Source organism: Pristis pectinata, chromosome 11, assembly GCF_009764475.1.
Source record: "Pristis pectinata isolate sPriPec2 chromosome 11, sPriPec2.1.pri, whole genome shotgun sequence".
Taxonomy (NCBI): Eukaryota; Metazoa; Chordata; class Chondrichthyes; order Rhinopristiformes; family Pristidae; genus Pristis; species Pristis pectinata.
Window position 1 is genome coordinate 71,713,054 of NC_067415.1, and position 14,017 is coordinate 71,727,070.

Genomic DNA, 14,017 nt, shown 5'->3' on the forward strand with positions numbered 1-14,017 from the left:
ACTGCAATAAACAAGTTGTGTGCTTTGCACAATACCCCTTTTCCCCATTCCTCCAAAGCAACCAATCGACCATCCAACATTCCCCACTCAGCCTTAGGTGAATGTGTCCACTGTTACTGATCAGCAAATCAGTGCCATTTGCTTCTGCGCTTGTCACATTGAAACCTAAATGAAGTAAGTAGTTGATGGTCTTGCATAGCTGGTACTTACCACACAGATTTCATAATCTTATATCTATTCAAATTCATTGTGACAGCATCTTTCAAGGTGCTGGGGTCATAATATAGTGGCCTTCAATGTATCAACAGTAATTCATTTCCCCAAGTCTTCTATGACATATTGACTACATGTGTAAACAGATGACAAGTATCAGGTCCAGACCAACACAGCTGAACTATTTTAATCTGGCTTCACTTGCTGGGATGTTATAGTACAGCATTTCCTCAATGCTGCCTGGGGTGGTGGTGGAGGATGGTACGTTGGTCAAGTTCAAGAGGTTGTTAGATAAGGATATGGAGGAACTTAAAATAGGGAGATATGTGGGAGGAAGGGGTTAGGTAGTCTTAGGTGTGGTTTAAAGGTTGGCACAACATGGTGGACTGAAGGGCCTGTATTGTGCTATATTGTTCTAAGGTTCTATGGAAATTATATCCACAAATATGTCTTAAACCTCCCTGGAACAAATGTCTCGCCATATTATTTGAATAACCCTAATCCAAATATTCAGGAAGATCAGCAGACATGAAGATAGGTTATTGCGGAACAAAACAAAAATTCACCTAGCTTTTGTTAAACTAAGTTAATTTGAAAAAAATCAAAATGAAAGCAGTTTTCTGATGAAACAACATATGTGTGAAAGTAGGTTCTGAGGACATAAAGGGTCTGCAAAGGGATACAAGCAAGTCAAGTTGAAAAGCAGAAAGCTGAAAGATGGAATATAATGAAGGAAAATGTGAAGTCATCCAGTCTGGTGGGAAAACAGAAAAGCAGAGTATTATTTAAGTTGTGTGAAACTTTTAATTGTTGGTGTTCAAAGCCATCTGGGTGTTCTCATGTTAGAATAAATATGTGAATGCAAGAAGTAATGGAGATTGGAAATAGGATGTTGGTCTTTAGTGTAAGAAGGTCTTCCTTGCGGGCAGCACTGTTGTACGAAGGGGATAACAAAGGAAAAGCAGAATGCTGACAAGTGACAGAAAGCCAACAGATTCCAATAAAACAAAAATAGCACCGAGCTCAGCTGCTTTCACCAATACTGTTTCAGGTGTGGCCTTATTAATCCTTTGGCTGTAGCTAATGAGATAATTTCTTTTGGTGCACCTCTTCACATTTTCCAGCAGTTTACCTCATTAAGTTTACTGTGAATAATTTATTGTGAGAAAGTAATCAGACTTTGATTTCAGAGCAGCAGTGATGCAACCAGGTCAAATTTCATTTTCTTTTATTTTCCATCCAGCTAGAAAACAGAACCCTTAAACTAAATTCCAACAAAATGTTTAGAGATCTGTGTATCTCTTAAGGATTCAGGTACAGGGTATCAAAATGCAAAATTGGCTCTCCTAATCCTAAATTTGGCTTCTGCATGCAAATTTTTACCCCTTATTGTCAGCAAGTTGTATCATAAAACCTTCACTTCATTCCTGTGTTAAATGTGAATTCTACTCTGTTGTTTATTCCTTCTCCAGAGTTATGTGCTGAGGGATGAACACACAGTATATAACGATTCACTGAACTTAGTCACTCACTCATCCACTTGCTCACTCACTCCTCCACATCAGAATCCAGATGAATGGTCTCAACCCAAAATTTCAATTGTCCATTTCCCTCCATAGATGCTGCCTGACATGTTGAGTTTCTCCAGCGTTTTCTGTCATTTATTTACTTTATAGAACATAGAACATAGAACAGTACAGCAAAATACAGGCCCTTTGGCCCACAATGTTGTGCCGACCTTTAAACCTCACCTAAGATTATCTAAGCCCTCCCTCCCACATATCCCTCTATTTTAAATTCCTCCATATGCTTACCTAGTAATCTCTTGAATTTGACCAATGTACCTGCGTCCACCACCGCCCCAGGCAGAGCATTCCATGCCCCAACCACTCGCTGGGTAAAAAACCTTCCTCTGATATCTCCCTTGAACATTCCACCCATTACTTTAAAGCCATGCCCTCTTGTATTGAGCATTGGTGCCCTGGGAAAGAGGCACTGGTTGTTCACTCTATCTATTCCTCTTAATATTTTGTACACCTCTATCATATCTCCCCTCATCCTCCTTCTCTCCAAAAAGTAAAGCCCTAGCTCCGTTAGTCTCTCCTCATAATCCATACTCTCTAATCCAGGCAGCATCCTGGTAAATCTCCTCTGCACCCTTTCCAACACTTCCATGTCCTTCCTATAATGAGGCAATCAGAACTGGATACAGTACTCTAAGTGTGGTCTAACCAGAGTTTTATAGAGCTGCATCATTACCTTGCGGCTCTTAATCTCGATTCCTCAATCTATGAAAGCTAACACCCCATAAGTTTTCTTAACTACCCTATCCACCTGTGAGGCAACTTTCAGGGATCTGTGGATATGGACCCCCAGATCCCTCTGCTCCTCCACACTACCAAGAATCCTGCCATTAACTTTGTACTCTGCCTTGGAATTTGTCCTTCTGAAGTGTACCACCTCACACTTCTGCGGATTGAAATCCATCTGCTATTTCTCAGCCCAGCTCTGCATCCTATCAATGTCTCTCTGCAATCTTCGACAATCCTTGACACGATCCACAACACCACCAACCTTTGTGCCATCTTCAAACTTGCCAACCCACCCTTCTACCCCCTCATCCAAGTCATTAATATAAATCATGAAAAGCAGAGGTCCCTGAACCAATCCTTATGGGAGCCGTCCAGTCTGAATGCACTCCTTCCACCACAACACTCTGCTTTCTACAGGCAATCCAATTCTGAATCCACACGGCCAAGCTTCCCTGGATCCCATGCTCTCTGACCTTCTGAAGAAGCCTACCATGTGGAACCTTGTCAAATGCCTTATTAAGATCCATGTAGACCACATCTACTGCACTACCCTCATCAATCTTCCTGGTCACCTCCTCAAAGAACCCTATCAGGCTTGTGAGGCAAGATCTTCCCTTCACAAAGCCATGCTGGCTATCCCTAATCAATTCACGATTCTCTAAATGCTCATAGATCCTATCTCTGAGAATCCTTTCCAACAGCTTGCCCACCACAGATGTAAGTCTCACTGGTCTATAATTCCCTGGACTATCCCTACTACCTTTTCTGAATAAGGGGACAACATTTGCCACCCTCCAATCTTCTGGTACCATTTCCATGGACAACGAGGACTCAAAGATCCTAGCCAAAGGCTCAGCAATCTCCTCCCTCGCCTCGCGGAGTAGCCTGGGGAATATTCCGTCAGGGCCCGGGGACTTATCTGTCCTAATATTTTCTAACAGCTCCAACACATCCTCTTTCTTGATATCAACATGCTCTAGAACATTAACCTTACAAACACTGTCATCAAGGCCCCTCTCCTTGGTGAATACTGAAGAGAAGTATTCACTGAGGACCTCACCCACTTCCACAGCTTTCAGGCACATCTTCCCACCTTTATCCCTAATCAGTCCTACCTTTACTCCCATCCTTTCCTTTCCAAGCTTCAGCTGAGGGAACTGGGACTGGAGGAATGAGACAATTGAGGCAGAAGGAAATACCAGAGAGACATACAGATCACAAGTGGGTAGGAGAAGCTGCTCATGGACAATGAAGAAAGTGTTTTTTCTATCCAGGGGAATGACATGAATAACCTTCTTGTTTCCTAGTTGATGAGTCTAAGTTCTGGACATAATGGACCTTGTTTTTAGGATAACAATACCTGTAGATCAGAGAGCAGCAACGGAGGAGAATACATGAATCAGGTAACTAGCGTCTACATGTATGATGTAATTCCTCTGGTCACATGTAACCTGAATGTTGAGAAAACAAAATTCCTAATTGTTCCTGTTGAAGACTGTGTATCCACTTTGGTTCAATTGACAAAAGCCCTGTTGTTTTAAGATCCTACCCAAAAGGGAAGCAAACATATCAATTGGTATTGTTAATTTATTGCCAATGAGAAGAAAATAAATATTTTTTATTCTGCCATTTTAGTGTTTCACTTGAAAGCATAGTATTATCAAATGTATAGGGTAATCTAGACTGGTAATCCAGAGGGATGAACTAACAATTTAGAAGTGTAAGTCCAAATCCCAACATCACAGTTAATTATATGGTAAAAAAAAGTTGCATTAGTAAATGATGACTTGGAACCTACTTGAATGCAGTAAAAACTCACCTGGTTCACTAATGTCCTTTGGGGAAGGTATCTGCCATCCTTACTTGGTCTGGCCTATATGTAAATCCAGACCAAGAGCAACATGATTGAGTCTATTGCATTTGGTGCTCATGATGTGGCCTCCTCTACACCAGACCAAGTGTAGACTAGCGACCACTTTGCTGAGTATCTGCGCTCCGTCCTCCATGGCCATCTGGAGATCCTGGTTGCTTGCAATTTTAATTCCCCTCTCCTCCACACTGACCTGTCTGTCCTCACCTTCCTCCACAACCAGGGTGAGGCCAGATGCAAATTAGAGGAACAGCACCTCATATCCCACCTGGGTCGTCTACAACCCAATGACATGAACATTGAATTCTCCAATTTCAGGTAACCTGCTCCCCCTCTGTCCTTTATCCTCTCCTTCTGCTCTACCCAGGTCCTCCTACACACACTCATCTCCCCCCACCCACACCCAAGCCCTCTATCACCCCGTTTCTTTCACCTCCTCTACCTACTCCTTCTGCTCATCACTAATCCACTCTTCCCACGAGGTCCTCTCCTCCCATTTCCTATCTATCCACCCCACCTCCCTTCTTTGGTTCTACGCACCTTCCTTTTCAATTAGATTCCACAATGTGCAGTGCTTTGTTGCCCCCATCTATCACCTATTTCTATCCTTCCCTCCCCCACCTGACTGCATCTACCCCTCCTCACCTGGATCCACCCATTGCTCTCTATTACCTCATTATACTGGCTATCTCCCCTCTACTCTTTCAGTCCAGATGAAGGGTCTCGACCCAAAACGTCAACAGTCTATTTCCTTCCACAAATGCTGCCTGAACCGCTGAGTTCCAGTAGCAGTTTGTTTTTTTACTCTGGATTCCAGCACCTGAAGTCTCTTGTGACTCTGTGATTGATTCTATAATGGTCAGCCAGGGGAATAAGAGATGGACAATAAAAGTTGGCTCGATCAGCAGTGCCCTCATCTTGAAAAATGACAAAAGAAACTGTTGAGGTGAAGGAGCAGTCGCTCAATTTATTTTGACCTATTGAATTTCTTCCTTATTAGGAAGGAAATGAGTAATTGGTCTGACTTAGAAGGCAAGAGAAGTCCCTTCTGACTGAGAGTGGTACATTTTTTTTCTTCTAGTTTCCAATTTTGTCCCCTGCGTTCTTTTCATGGCTTGCTTCACTGAGACTTAAGCTACCAAAGGAAATCTTTCTCTTACAGAATTCTTCAAAAAAAAGTCTCTTGGCAAGGTACAGTTGTACAGTCTACTACAGCAGCGATCTTTGAAGGTTTGGTTGTTTATTCTGCAGCATTCACGAGGTAGATCCCACCTGTTACATAAGAATATAGATGCAAGTGTAGGATACTTGGCTTTTCATGGCTCTTCCACCTTTCAACAGGATTATGGGTTATCATTTACCTCAACACTACTTTCTTGTGCTAACCATATCCCTTGATTTCCTCCCTTCATTGGAGGTCAATCATCTCAGCCACATGACATCTCTGCAGGAGTTCCTCAGGGTAGTGTCCTGTGCCCATTCATCGTCTGCTGCTTCATCTACGACCTCCTTTCAATCATAAGGTCAGACGTAGGGATGGTCGCTGATGATTGCACAAATGTTCAGCACCATTTGTGACTCCTTAGATAATGAAGCAGTCCGCAACCAAATGCAGCAAGGCCTGGACGATATCCAGGCTTGGGCTGAGAGGTAGCAAGTAAGATTTGTGTCACACAAGTGTCAGGACATAACAATATTTTACAAGAGAAAAATTCAGCTATCATTCCCTAACATTCGGTGGCATTACCATCACTGAATACACCACTAACAATATTCTAGGGGCTACCAGGAACTCATCTGGAGTAATCATATACACACAGTGGCTGCAAGACCAGGTCAGAGGCAGGAACTCCTGTGGCATGTACCTCACCTCCTAACTCCCCAAAGCCTGTCCACCATCTACAAAGCTCACGTCAGAAGTGTGATGGAATACTCTCCACTTGTCAAGATGAGTGCAGGTTCTACAACACTCAAGAAGCTTGACACCATACAGAACATAGCAACCCACTTTATAGCACCCTATGCACAACCATTCACCCACTCCACCACCAATGGAGAGTAGGAGCAGTTTGTAACATCTACAGGATACACTGCAAATATATTGCTGTTCCTTCACCACCACAGGGTCAAAATCCTGGAAGTCTGTCCCTCGCAGCAGTATGGATATACCCACACCTCAAAAACTGTCTAGTTGCCCTTAAGGGCAACTAGGGATGGGCAATTAAATGCTTGCTCAGCCTGTGAAGCCCATATCCTAGGAATGAATATACAATATGATTATATTCACCATCAAGAGATCATATTTTGAGATGCACTTTCAAAAGTGCAGCTCAGCTGAGATGACAGTGCATGACTTAATCCTAAGTGCTCAACTTATTTTCAGAAAGAATTCTGATCACCTTGTTTGCATACTGTCTTGCAAGTCCGGGTACAAGCAAAGGTAGAATGGTCTTTAATCTGTTTACAATTATAAATGTTTGTAAGGATCTTGAGCATTAAAATATGGATGCTTTGATTCTTGTTTGTAAGAAGGGCAACATGAGGTCTGCAAAACCAGATTTGTTGGTAAAATTCTGGCCTGGATCCAAGACATAGATAAAAAAAAGAGCTTCAAACCTTCAGTTACAAGGGGGATGATTTTGTAAACTAACACATTGTGTTGAAGTGTACATAACAGTGAAAGAACTGATGTGCAATCAACGCAGTCCAAATGATGCTGCAAATACACTAACTTAGGATTCATAGGCTGATAAAAAGAAGCCTGATGGTAAGGAAACACCGATCAACCCTTCTGGGACATGTTTACAAAGCTGATTAAAATCAGAGAGTTTCCTAGAAGGTATATATTGCTCAAGTTGGCTTGAGGATTAATTGAGGCACACAAACTGGTATTTGTTGATATCCACAAAGTTGAAACTTGTTCAAGCTTGTAAAATGAGGGATACAGGCAACTACCATCAGAAAAAGAATCAAATTGATGTTCAGTATGGAGATACCAAGGGTTGAGTAGAAAGAAAGGTGACAAATAAAGTTGAGGAACAGGCACAATTTTACGAAGTAGCACAACTGGATCTGTGAGTGAACAGCTCAGTATTGTTCCTGATTAATTTTCCAGATTGCTAATAGTCCAAGAAATATGCTCAGCATCTGTTTTCCTCATTAACTGAGCACAAATTAAGACTCAATATTTATTTGAAATAACAAAAGATTGTAAATATAAATCCATCCAATACTCTAAATTATATCGGACCCGATGGACTGGAAGAAGCATGTTAAATAAGTTTCTGCCTGTGTGAAAATGATGTGAAATTCATTTGAAAGATGTGTTTTAAGAACTAGTTTATCAGAATGAATGAGTGTCAACAAAACTGCAAATACATATCTCATTGCAGACAATACACTGGCAATATCTGCTTAATTTATGGAAATAACTGTATTAAATGAAACTTACCAATATCAAGACTTTTGTTTACTAGAAAAGAATGACTATGGTGGTGTGCATTTATCATGCAATGTATCAGCAATTCACTCTTATCTGCATTGCAATGCAACTTTTCGTGCCATTTCTGTTCTAATTCCTTGATATCAAGTACTTCTTTTCTGCTCGAGATTGATAGAAGACACTTAAACTACATCAAACAGTAAAATCATTGCAAGATTTCAAATGGTTCACAGCACTCAGAGATTCTTTTCTGTGTCTATAAACTTGGAGATATTTCACAAAAGAAGAAAATGATCATATTAAGTATCCTTTTATCTTTACACTTAAACAATGTAGCAATAAGAAAAGAGAACACACACAGAAGAAGGAGTAAAAACACTTTCTGGCCTAAGAACAAATGAGAAATTCTGTGTTCTGACAGCTGATGTGTGTTATTTAGCAGCAATCTATTAATTTAATTGTGACTGCAATGTTTTGTACTCTACTGACATGTTGGAATATGCAGTTTAAACTACCTGGATAAAACAGAAAGCTCTCCAACAATACATCTTCTACAAACCTACTGATGCCCAGAGCTACCTCGATTACAGCTCCTCCCACCCTGTCTCTTGCAAGGATGCTATCCCTTTTGCTCAATTTCTCTGCCTCCACCACATCTGCTCCCATGATGAAGTTTTCCACTCCAGGACATCCAAGATGTCTAACTTCTTTACTAAATGTGGCTTCCCCCCTACTGTGGTTGAGAGAACTCGCACCCACATCTCTGCCATTTCCCACACCTCTGCTCTCACCCCCACACCTCCCAGACCCAACAGGGAAGGGTCCCCCTCGTCCTTACATTTCATCCTACCAGCCTACATATCCAACACATCATTCTCCACCACTTCCGCCATCTCCAACGGGACCCCACCACCAAGCATATCTTCCCCTCCCCACCCCTTTCTGCCTTTTGCAGGGACCGCTCTCTCCGTGACTCCCTCGTTCACTCCTCACTCCCCACCCATCCCAATCCCACCCCAGGGACTTTCCACTGCCCTCGCCATAGATGCAACACCTGCCCCAATACCACCTCCATCACCTCCATCTAGGGACCCAAACAGTCCTTTCAGGTGAGGCAGAGATTCACCTGCGGCTCCCCTAATATCATCTACTGCATTCAGTGCTCCAAGTGTGGCCTCCTCTACATTGGTGAGACCAAATGCAGACTAGGTGACCATTCGCAGAACACCTGCGCTCTGTCCGTAACCACAATCTGCATCTCCCCATTGCCAGTCACTTCAACTCCCCCTCCTACTCTATCACAGATATATCAGTCCTCGGCCTCCTCCACTGCCAGAAGTCCAAGTGCAAACTGAAAGAACAGCACCTCATTTTTGTTCTTGGAACATTGCAGCCTAAACGGTATGAACATTGAGTTCTCCCACTTTAAGTAATCCCCACAACCCCGCCTCACAACATTCCCCTCCCAATCATGCCTCTTCTTCCCTTTCTCAGCATATCTCTCTTTTTTTCTACCTCCCTTTTTCCCTCCTAATCTTCGATCCATCCCCTAGTGGATCTGCTCTCCCCTCCTCCCCCACACCTGCCTATCACTATCTCTTACCTGCATCTACCTATTACCACCTTGTGCCCTCCCCACCTCCCCTCTTTTGTCCACCTATCACTGCTCTGCTTTTCCCTCCTATATATTGGGCTTCCCTTTTCCTATCTTCAGTATTAAAGAAGGGTCCTGACCTGAAACGTTGACCACCTGCTTTTCTCCACGGATGCTGCCTGGCCTGCTGAGTTCCTCCAGCATCATAGTGTTTTTCAACAAGATTAAACAAACAGAAGAAATATGATGCAGCATATAAGCAGTAGAGGTGGAGAAGACCAGGCAAGTCTGTTACATGTTATAGCTATCAGATATACCTTAATCAAATTATACTTTCATGGTCAGAGGAGAAAATAGTCACTAGATGAGAAATAACCCTTAGTATCCATTAACTGAAGATACATTAAGTAATAGAGTAAATGTTAGTGAGTTAACAGAGAAAGTTAACAGATGTAGATCTGACACTCAATCAAAAAGAGCTTCTGTAGTCTCCTAAAGCTCAGAATGATGCCTGTAATTTGTAAACTTTTTTGAGTCTATGTGTAGCTTTTACAAAATTGCAGTTTCTCTGCAGTGGTGTAAAACTAAACTTCACAAATGTACATACTAGCTAATTTCCTGGATTCAATAACAAAATTGACATGTGGGGGGAAAATAGTTTGCCAAGAATTATTATTGGCAAAGCACAGTTCTATACTTTACTTTAGGGCATCTTTGATGCTGGGCTCGCTCAGATTCACCTTTGATCATCTTTAAAGGAGAATGTCCTTACCATCATATCAACCATCATTGCTTGGAACCTTGCATTCATCAGTACACCTTTCTTTCTTCATTGGCACTTCTCCATCAGACAAAGGAACAACACACTACAACTCCCCCAACGTCACGTTTTGCTCTAAAAACCCTTGAGTGTTCTCAATAAAACTGGACAGATGACACCTCTTGAGATTAGGTACATTCCGGATTAAATTGAAATTAAGAGAGAGTTACCTAAAAAATGCAACGTTGGTTAGAAGGACTAAATCAGCTATATTATCTCATCAACATCACACAGACAAAATGCTGGAAGAACTCAGCAGGTCAGGCAGCATCTTTGGAAATAAATAAACAGTTGATGTTTTGGGTTGAGACCCTTCATCAGGACTGGAAAGGAAGAGGGCAGAAGCCAGAATAAGAAGGTCGGGGGAGAGGGAGGAGCACAGGCTGGTAGGTGATAGGTGAGTCCAGGTGAGTCTTCCTTCTTCAGCCCTTTGCCTCTTTTACCTATCACCTCTCAGCTTCTTACATCTCTCTCCCTCCCCCACCCACCTACCTTCCCCCCCTCACCTGGTCTCACCTGGATCTCGTGCCCAGTGGTCCGGGTGAAACTCAAACTAATTGGGTGGGAATTAGCTGGATCGAATTTGTCCCATTTTTCGATAAGGGGGCATTCCTGGGCAACTTTCAACATTTTGGGTAGATGCCAGTGTTGTAACTGTATTGTAATAATGTAGACATAAGTTCACTTAGTTCTGGAACACAAGTCTTCAGTCTACAGTTGGGATGTTGCCTGGTTCTGTAGCCTGTGTTGTATTCAGTATTCTCTGCTATTTCTCAATATAACATGGAATGAATCAAATTGTCTGGAGATTGTCTTCTGCAATGGTAAGGTTCTCAGGATGAATCCAAGATGAATCACCTATTCGGCACTTCTGGCTGAAGGTGTGAGTATTTCAGCTGCTCTTTAGCACTCGCATGCTGTGCCCCACCACACTGAGCTTCTCTCTGTGTAAGTAACATCCTCAGTTACTAACATGACCTCAACATAAATTCCCATTAATTTTGTGACAACATAAATGTACAACAGATTGGCGTTTAGATTTACTTACTCTAATTTTTTTCTCGAAATTAAACCGTTTAATACCAAAACAACAACAACAAAACTGCAACTGCTGGAAATTTGAAATAAAAACAGAAAAGGCTGGAAACAGAAAATGGTGGGAATACTTAGCAGGTCAGGCAGCATCTGTGGAGAGAAAAACATCCTTCACATACATTTTTATCTTGATCGTCAATGCTGGAAATTCTCAGTTCAGGTAGCTTCAGTGGAGAGAGAAACAGAGTTAATGTTTAACTGAAGGAAAGTCGCAGAACTAAAATGTTAACTTTTCCTTTTTCTTTTTCTTTACACACCACTATTGTTGGGCCAGCTGTTGAAATTGCCTAAATTTGGCCATAAGTCCGGAAGTCCAGTACTAATGATGGTCTATGCCCAGGGTGGCAAATTTTGCTGGTCTGTTTGGACCATTGACAGCTGCCTGTTCACATCAGTGCAGCTGAATGGCGCAACAGTGAAGACAACATACAGTTTGTCTTTGTAATTACTTGGTGATCCTGCATTTTAATTCTTTGTAGCGACTCACTGCACTGGCATCGAACCAGCTCCCGACATCGCGAACGTCGTCGGAGGCCCCGATCCAAGATGGCGCGGAGCCCTCCTTCTTCCCCATCGTCGGGCTAGGAAAGCCGGCACGCAGGAAGGTCAGGTGACCCGCGTGTGACGTCAGCACAGGAACTGTAGCGCGGGGAGTTTTCGGATATTAAAGGCGCATCGCTCCCCTGTCGTTCATTCGACTTCTGATTTTGAACCAGCGACTCCGTGTCTTCATTTTGTAGTGTGTAGCTAGCTGCTACATCTTCTTGATTTGGGTACTAGATTTCTCTAAACACCAACGTTTGTCAATTACTCTCCATTCTTCAGCTGACTATGTAGATAGTTATTTCTTTCACCCATCCTCTGAAGTCATCCTGAACCTGACTAGATAGGGTAAAAGATAAGATATTTACTTATTAGTCACATGTACATTGAAACACACAATGAAATGTGTCTTTTTGCGTTACTGACAACGTGCTGGGGGCAGCCCACAAGTGTTGCCGCTCTTTCAGCACCAACATAACATGCCCACAACACAATCTAATACCAGAGGGCATGCATTGAAGGTGAGAGGGGGTAGGTTCAGAACAGATGTGAGGAGTATGTTTTTTACTGAGAGAGTGGTGGATGCCTGGAATGTGTTGCCTGATAGGGTGGTGGAGGCAAATTCATTGGGGGCTTTTAAGAGTGGCTTGGATGGGCCCATGAATGAGAGGAAAATAGAGGAATATGGGCATTCCATAGGTAGGAGGCAATAGCTATGTTGGCACAACATTGGGGGCCAAAGGGCTTGTTCTGTGCTGTACTGTTCTATATTCTATGTTCTTAACTCTTAACCAATAGGTCTTTGGAATGTGGGAGGAAACCAGAGCACCCTGAGGAAACCCACGCAGACATGGGGTGAACGTACAAACTCCTTACAGACAGCGGCGGAATTGAACCGGGGTTGCTGGTGCTGTAATAGCGTTATGCTAACCACTACACTACAAGAGCAGGACAACATAGAACTCCTTTAAAATTTTCTAAAGGCTGAGCAAATGCCACAAGTAACAAGCATTGAAAATATTATGACATAGAAGTTGCAAAATACCTTAAGATTATATGATGTAAAATATTACAAAATATTGTCAGTAATGTGATCTCTGTACTTTAACGACCTCACACAGCTTTAACTTTTAAATGTAATGGTTCTACCCTTTAGTTCTCTCTAATTCTAGCTCTGAACATTGTTCACTCCTGTGATCACCATAAGGAACAGGTCCCTATCAGTATAGTTGATCAATCCTGTTCACAGTTCTCCTGCAAGCTGTCCTTTGACTATAAATATTACTCACTTTTTAACTCTGTACGATTTTGAACAAAACTCACTCCAGTGATCACTTGAGGGAATGTGTTCCCACGTGGACAGGGAACCAGTGCTGTAGACACCTTCCTCAAAGTTTGTCCGTCTTTTATAATGCAAAAATCACAACCTTGGTAATCTAATCGACACCATCCCCAATCCCTACTTTGATTCTATCATTTCCATTCCTGTTTTTTGTTTGTTTATAAATCCAAGAGCTGGTCAACATGGAAATGCCATTTGTTTGATGTTTGACAATCAGCACAACAGGAATCCTTTGATGGAGTGGAATGTTTTAAAATCCCTCATTAAAGCAGGGTTGGTATCCTGGCTAGCTAGCAATGATAGAGATAGGGATAATCCAAGTCTTGGAAGGGAGATAATCTGACTTGCTGGAACCACATTTTTTCACTTGTGTGTTAACTTGTAAAAAGCCACACCACAGTGGTTTGGGAAAGAACATGAATAACTAATTACAACTGTATCCTGTTTGCGTTCATCTTCAGTATTTTTTCTCAACTTAATTGGATTTGCATTTTCTCCGGTATTTGATCACAGAATTATGAATCAGAAACTGTTCTGAGAAGCCACTTGTGGTAGTTAAACTGTGAAATGTAGACTGAAACTAAACCTTACCATGAGTTAAGGAAGCATAGTTGCAAAGCAGCTTTCTCCAAGACATTTGAGTATGGAGTTGCTTGCCTTTGATGGGACCCAAAGTCCAGGAGACATAAATTGTTAACAACAAGACAAGGGGACATCTTTTGGTAGTGAGATATGAAACTATGGGTCCACTCTGAAACATCTTCCATGGCATCCAAGGCCTCAACT